Consider the following 8,655-nt stretch of genomic DNA (forward strand, 5'->3'; position numbering starts at 1 on the left):
GTATGAATGGCACCGGGATGCAAATGTGTGTATCTGTGTGTGTGAGATCTCACTAAAAGACATTCACAATCATAAAGTGTTTCGTTCTGCTTCCTTCACTCGTGGCAGATTCCCGACTGACTCTGGCTCAATAATACATGTAAGCCATGGAACGGTCTGCGGCAATCAATTTTTAATAATGCCAATTGTCACGCTGCCAGCGGGAAGGAGACGAGAGGACCCGTGCACTGTGGCGGATCCTGGCATGATGGCGTCAGCGCTCTCTGGGGAGACACAGGGCTCTGCCCCCCAAAATAAGACACAGACTCCACTTCTCTATCGCTCACCCGCAGCAGTTTACTCGCTATCTGCTTCACGCGCCACTTTAGATGAAAATGAGTTGTGACGTAGTGGGTAACTTTTAATGAGCAGCTCCCTGTGCTTCACTTCTGTGCCTCCTCTCACTTCTGTCTGCTGCATTGAAACAAAAAGGACAAAAAGTCTCTGGCTGCTAAAAGCCGAAAATAGAGGAAGCATAATGTACAGTACAGTACAGTACAGGACAAGTCAGATTCATCAAATCACGAAATAAAATGTTCCTTGGATCCCGATCCACTTGTATGAAATTGCACTTTTACTTGGTTTAATAAAAAAGGCATATTGTTACCACCGAGCCATGTGATCACGATTCATTTTAGCTCATTATTTTTTTATTCTATCATTGTGGCCTTTCATTTTTCAATAAAACAGTGATGATGGAAATATAAATGTCATTTTTATTACTATTTTGTTCAATAAAGCAGCTTTCATTATTTAACAGAAAAAAGCGACAAAAAATGCAGTTAATGTTTTTCCACAGCGGTTTTACATAGCCTACATTAACTCCTTTATCGTGTTTCCTCTCATTTTTAAACGTACTTTGGACAAAAGCATCTGCTAAATTAATAAATGTGTTGTTTCCCTTTACTTAACATTATTAAAAGTGAAAATTTGATAACAATAAGCATAAAAAATATATTTTTGTGATGGCAAAGCTGAATTTTCAGCATCATTAGTCCAGTCGTCAGTGCCATATGCTGCTGAAGAAACATTTCTTATTATTATGAATCACGATAACAGCTGTGCCGTTTAATATTTTTGTGGAAACTGATTCATTTTTTTCAGGATTATTTGATAAAAAGATCAAAATGTAATTATTTGAAATAAAAATCTTTTCTAACAATACATTTAACTGACCCCAAACTTTTGAAAAGGTATTATACATTTAAGAAATGAAGGATAATGAATGAATGAATGAGAAAAAGAAAGCAAGGAGACACAAAAAACCTCTGAAAGAGAGTATAAAGGTTGCGTGTGCATTTCTGTGCTCGTCCTTGCTTTTGCATATTAATGATAAACTAATTTAATAGCCTGCGATGCCATTTAAACCACCAATTATGTTTATTAAAATCATCTTTCAACTGCATATTTTACTGGACTCAAAATGACTCGTTTACAACATAAAATACCCACAGTGCACCTGGTCAGCGCACCTGTGGCGTCCTGGCTCCGGTCCAGATCAACAGCTCTGGGGCTTCTCACTTCATAAAGTTCACTTCATTTTTTCAGACCTGATCACTCACTCCTTATTTTTCTCCATCCCCAGCATCCTCCTCTTTTATTGGCAGTAAAGCCTGGCTAATGTTTTTAATGTGTTTTGATGCATTATTTATTTTACCATGGCTGCTGATAGTGAGGGCGGAGGGAATAGTGAAAAGAGAGAGAGGGAGGGAGATTCGGACATAGATCGGGGAGCAGAGCAAGGTCTCACACACACACACACACACACACACACACACACACACACACACACACACACACACACACACACACACACACACACACACACACACACACACACACACACACACACACACACACACACACACACACACACACACACACACAGTCTCGGTATCCCAGCAGGCCTCTACTCCACATACATTTTAATGTTTCCCTCCCAACGGCACAAATGGACTCTGCTATGTGTGCTAATTGCGTTTCCCCAAGCAGAATCTCACCACACTCATACAAGTGTTTCTCTCACACACACGGACACACACACACACACACACACACACACACACACACACACACACACACACACACACACACACACACACACACACACACACACACACACACACACGCTAGTAAGTTTCTGCAAGCTTAAATATGTTTGTTCTTTTAAAAATATTATTTATATGAGAGGATTTTTACATGTTTTACATGTCATACAGATTCTATTACATATTAGAAAGCTTAAATGTTCTATCAAGAATATTATTTATATTATATTAAACGTTATTAAAATATTATTAATATGTGTTGATTTTTACATGCCCCTACAATCATCAAAATGTTATTTTACAAATTAAAACTTTGTAAACTTCAAAATTAACCATAAAGTTATTCTATTAAAATATGATTTATTTAACATTATTAAAATATTATTAATATGTGATGATTTTGACATGTCCATACAGTCTTCAAAGTTATTTTACACATAATTTTTTTTAAATATGCAAATTCAAAATGAAAGTTATTCTATTAAAAAAATGAGTTATATGTATTTTTTATATTATTAATATGTGATTTTTACATGTCCATAAAGTCACAGAGACTTTTTTTTTTTACAAATGAAATGTTCATTCAAAAGTAATCAAAGTTTTTCTGTTAAAAATATAATTAATATTTAGATTAAATATTTTTGAGAATATTCTAGTAGTAACAAAAATCCATTGCCATGATAATCAAAATAAACAAATTTGTCAAAAAGCTTTCTAAAACTAATTAGATATTAATATTTGGAGAGCGTTTCTGACACACAGATGCCGTTTCTGCATCCCGACAGGGAAACATGAAATGCCCTCACATTCCCAGGGTGAATCTGACGTTCATGTGGAAGGAGATCTTGTGCGCATTAAAACTGAACGTGATGGCATGTCATAAAACTGAGCTGAATGAAACATAATGTGGCATTTGGAGACATTTGTCATTGTGCTGCGCCACAGGCTTCCACATTACATCCGAACTGTGATTTCAAAGGCCCCTAGAGGACTTTCATCCGCCACAGCTAGATGGCAGCATTGAGCAGGACAGTGTTTATCCTCTCTGAGCTCCACATCACATATTCTGAGAGGGCAAAATCTTTTACACAAAGGAACGGCCTCCCGCGCACATACGCACAAACACAAGCACGCGAATCCACTCACATACACACTAAATCACTCAGGATTCCACAAAATTACCTCTTCTTTATAAACAGGCCATAGCAGCACAAAACCACTTTTCTCTCTCTTTCTCTCTCTGTACCTCACCTCACCAGAAACCTTCTGTCTCCATCTGTACAGACCTCGCCGTCCGTATCTCCGCCACTGAGCCACAGCGTGGCACGGCCTTATGGTGATGTAACTCTGGCACACACACACACACACACGCTGGGCTAAACGGCCACAGAAACGTACGTGTGGGTGTCACGTCTGCGCTGAGGGAGTATCTTCCACCACGGGGTGCTTTTTTCCTCCTGTTAGCCCATCTAAAGCGCTCCAGAAAGCTACACACCACCTGCATGTCCAATTCTGCAATATATCGCTGCGTCTGATGTTCAAATGCATGTACAGTAATATAGATGCTCTCTGTATGGTTTAGAAAGATAAAGTCTCAGCATGTTTTGGCACCTTGTTAGCCAACCAACACCGAACCCCATTGACTTTCATTGTATGTATAATAAAACACTAAGATGATTTTCAAAATATCTTCTTTTGTATTCCACTGAAGAAAGAAAGACAGGTTTGGAAATGATGACAGAATCAATATTTTTGGGTGAACCACCCACTTTAAGGCAACTTGTGTTTATGAAGCGTAACTGGTAAGCGACAGGAAAATAGAAATAGCAAAACCAACTTTGGTTATGTAAAATATCCTATCTGACCCTTTCTAGCTGTGTTTAGATGAATGGAAAGCACACAATGAATAATCTATCACTTTTCCTCTGCTCTCCCGGCGAAAAATAAGTATGATGAATATCACAGCCTTTATATTCAAATACTAAAGGCTTGGCTGTCTGTAAAATACTGTTACAGTGAGCTTTTAAAAAGCCAGGCTTTTAAATTACAGTCACGTCGCGAGAGCAGAGAGCAAACTTTTCTACAAACTAAGGCAGAAAAAAATTCAAAGTTCATTCTCTCAGTTGGAACAATAATATTCCTTTCATTTCCCCACAAAGGGATGAGCGAGCTCTTTCTGGGTTTGTGGAGGAGGAGGTAATTCTTGAAGGATGAGATACCCTGCCTTTGTTGTGCCGGGCTCAGATTGCATTGAGAGTCATTCAAAACACGAGAGCCAGCAAACAAATACTAAATAAAAAAATAAAGATAAATTATAAATCTGAAGTCTTGCACAGAGTACACCGCAGAGTAGCAGACCTCTCTAAGAATGACAAGGTTTCAATACAGCGGGCTCCAAGAGACGGAGACCACAGAAAATCAGGGATTTTGTTGTTGTTGTCATATTAACCTTAATTTGGATGAAAGTGTCTGCAAAATGAATACATTTAAATGCAAAATAAACAGTTTTAATTTTTGATTTTGAGATATCCTGTATAATATATATATATATATATATATATATATATATATATATATATATATATATATATATAAAGGCAAATTTATATAGAATAAAAAAGGACTTTTACAGAAATACATTATACAGAAATTATATATTAAACAAGAATTTTAATTTATTTATATGTGTATACATATAATTATTATTATTATATAATATAATGTATAATATATTAAATATGAAAATATATTTTAACTTTATAACATGATCTGTCTGAATACGTGATTCTGATTGGCTATATATATATAAATTGGGTTTAGAAAGTTTAATCTAACTTATTAAAATATAAAATCACTGATTTTGAAGTAATTAAACTCACAGCTTCATGTTAATAGAGAGAGACGCTGAGCAGACTCAGGTAATTCACACACGCATCTCTCATCTCTCTTGATAATGAATTCAAATAAATGCTATAATTCATTCATTCAAATAAATGTAATCTTAAGCACTACTTTATCTCTTTGTCTGATTCAAACGCTAGATCTAACAAGCTGTAACTGACAAAAATAAATGTTAATTTGACCCTATACGGTCAAATATTACGCCGCAAAATCAGTAACAGCTTTAAGTTGTCAATTCTGGCAAATGACCATGGTATAAGCGGGATAACATGACTAACTGTGCATCAAATGCTTTAAATGCGCTTTAAATATGATTGTCCCTTACATATTGGACATTTAAATAACTCTCTCTCTCTCTCTCTATATATATATATATATATATACCCACTAACACACACATCTCTATCTCTTCAATGAGGAAAGTAATCTGTTGGGAACACGTACAGCAACCTCCACTCAAACACAATTTCCACTTGGCACTCTCCAAATGTAACTTCCTGCTTCTTCCAGGAACCTCTCCTTCCCATTCAGCACAGCCTTATTTCACCCAGAGCACTAGGGGCATCTGCTCAAATTTGGATTTCACTGAATTATTAAACCACCACATTGCCTATAACTCACACTCATTTTCTTCCCCTCTCTCTCTCTCCCTCCCTCACTGCAGCATGTCCTGAGGTAAGTCTTTAAAGCGCCGGAGTCCCGTGGCGCCTTGTAACCTTCCCAAACGACACGGATGGCTGCCTCTTTAAACCCCTGCCACCGTCCTCCTCTTCTCCAGGCGCCCGGGACGCCCGTAAAAACCCTGCGCGTTTTACACCTCCCGCAAAAGTGCTTTGCACCTCGAGAGCTTCCGAAGGGTTTCATTTAATGATCCAGGAGTGTAAAACAGCGCATGCTTTGGAGGCACGTCTATAAATTGTGTCAAATGAAAATGAGACAACTTTACCGGAGGGGGGAGACAGGAAAGTGCTCTTTCAGGGCCCGACCCGGTGTGAATCTGCACAGAAACTTCACCATAACAGGTGCTTTCTGACGCGCCTGGATAATTAAGCAGGAAAGACAACGAGATTTGCGCACTTTATTGTGAAAATGACTAGGAACTTAAACGTAATGTCATGCGATGAAAGACATCAGCTAATCGAACCCAAAAAGACATGAATCTGCCGTCTGCCTGTGAAATATTGACATTCAAGGTTTTTTTTCTCTAATCTTTTTAGTTCTGTTTCTTTAGTCAGTATCTGTGTCAGTTTTTTCCTTTTCATTTTGAATGTCATTAAAAATGACACAAAACAGCATTCCCAACTGATTTAATTTATACAGTGACATTTAACAGAATATTTGTTAGGAAATAATGTAGGGCAGGATTTTATGCACCAGGATTTGATTGGATTATGAAATATGTTAGGCTTTAACATTATTGGTAAATATTATTCATCCCTGCTCATGAGGCCTTGGTTACATCAGCAAAAAAAGGTTATGAAAACCTTTTTTCTCACTAAATCATGCACAATACGACCAAATATATTATTTAGACTGTAAATAATGCCATTATCAATCTAACATTGTTCTCATGTTTATGAATAAGCTGTATTTAAGTGATTTCACTTTGTATTTTTTTTCTTTAAAGTTTCTTTAATATTGTTCTTGTGCTTCAGACCCCTAATTTCCCCCGTGCAGTAAAGTAACAGAGTTTTATTTTCCCTATTTATAAAGTGCAACAGGAACTTGAGGTGAGACACACTCTAATGGGAATAAAGCTGAAACTGGATTTGAAACGAGAGATCTTTCACCTTTGCCTGTGAGGCTGTCTGAAAGTGAATAATGCCTATTTGATTTGCATCCTGTGACATGATAATATATAAACTCAACTTTGAAACACGAACACACGTTTTTGTTACAGACCTCAGCCTAATGTATTACAGACCTCAACCTAATGTATTACTGATGCTATTGAAAGTTTTGCACAGCAACAACACATACAGAAAGAATTTCAAGTTAATAAGATCATTTATTTTTCAAACTTAATTATGCACAATTATATGGTTAATTGATTCTATTTAGATTTTTTTTGTTGACCAATATGCAAATATTACAAATATTAGTAACAGACAGTTCTAGGTAGTAACTGATTACATGTAATCTGGATTATGTAATTAGATCCCAAAAATTATACTTGAAATTAGATTATACTAGATTTTAAATTAATAATCAGACTATAGTTAGATTTTTATTAATTTCATGATTACTTAATATTCTCAAAATTCATAATTTATTGATTCTTTTTAAAAATCTTTTTAATGGTCCTTTCTAAAATAGCATATTGCTTATGTATGTTCAGAAAGGCTTCCAGTTCTGTGGAATTACACAAGTCGGGGGCCACACAGCATAACAAATATATATATATTTTTTAATGGTTTAATTAATTTCTACCTTTTCATCAATTTATGAACATCAACATTAGATTTAATGTAATGTTTAATGCACTTCATTTTGTTGGTACTTTTTTAAAAGTAAAGGCTAAAAGTAATCTAAAAGTAATCCAAAAGTAGTCAGATTATATTACCTAAAATGTGTAATGTAATAGATTACATTCCTAATTACAGTTTTCATCATTTAATTTGTATTCAGTAATGGACTACAATTTGTAAGTAATCTACCAACTGGTAACAGATTAACTGTCAATTAATAAAATAAACTTTTAACTTTTTCCACCTTTTTTAGTACCAGCACCGACCTCTTGCTCTCTCTCTTTTCTGATCCAAGTGTTTCTCCAAGCGTGTGTATCAGTGTGTGTGTGATGAGCTCATTAAAGTTGGGCCTAATCCATTAGAGAGGCAGATTACACATCACAAACACACACTCGCTCCCCCATCACTGCATAATTACACATATGAAAGCAATAAACAGCTGCAATAAGCTGCCTCCGGTCATTATGATAGTGACGATAAAAAGTGAACATTTATTTGACAACACGGGGAAAGAGAGAGACAGACGTAGAGAAAAAGAAAGAATATGTCCCTCTTATTACATTACACCTCCTCCCGCTCTCTCAGTAATGCAAAGCTTTGCGGTGTGTAGCGTAAAGCCTTGGTTGCAAATAAATCCTGCATTCTCTCAGAGAAGAAAACATAAATCACAGCACAACACCCCCTGCCTTCCTTGTATTTGCTTTTACTTATCTAATGAATAAAAAATGAAAAACAAGCCCAAAAACTGTCAAATTGGGGACTCTCTCTCTCTATCCTCCTCCTCCTCCTCTTTTTGCATTTCCCACTTTCTTTTTGTCCTCTCACTACCAAGACACAAAAGTGAAGCCCTAAGTGTGCATGCATAATTGCCTAGTGATTATTTATAAGGTTCATACTACTAGGCCACTTGTGGTGTCTTGCTTTTTATATACTCTTTTCTTTCTCTTTCTAAATGCCCTTTGACTCTTTTCTGCAACCTTCTTCAAAATGAAATCAAATGCATAGTTAGACTGGCGGGCCATATCCTTTCCTCAAAGTAAAACAACATTTTAAATAAGTAATAAATTAAAAATAAAATAAAATTTGCAATGTAGAAGTCATGTGACAAGTCAATAAAATGTAAAAATACATACAAAAATTAAAAGTCCAATGTAGGAGTCATGTGAAGAGTCAATAAAAAAAAATAAAAAAAAATAGCA

The 8,655-nt window shown here is 35.9% G+C and overlaps 1 protein-coding gene across 14 annotated transcripts in view; it reads right to left on the bottom strand.

Moving 5' to 3' along the window:
* celf4 (CUGBP, Elav-like family member 4) overlaps positions 1–8,655 on the bottom strand; it is a gene marked incomplete at both ends in the record, with an annotated part of 97,577 nt that overhangs the window by 18,743 nt on the left and 70,179 nt on the right. The gene's annotated exons all lie outside the window — the stretch shown is intronic.

The sequence above is a fragment of the Scardinius erythrophthalmus genome (genome assembly GCF_964197995.2).
Source record: "Scardinius erythrophthalmus genome assembly, chromosome: 17".
NCBI classification, from domain to species: domain Eukaryota; kingdom Metazoa; phylum Chordata; class Actinopteri; order Cypriniformes; family Leuciscidae; genus Scardinius; species Scardinius erythrophthalmus.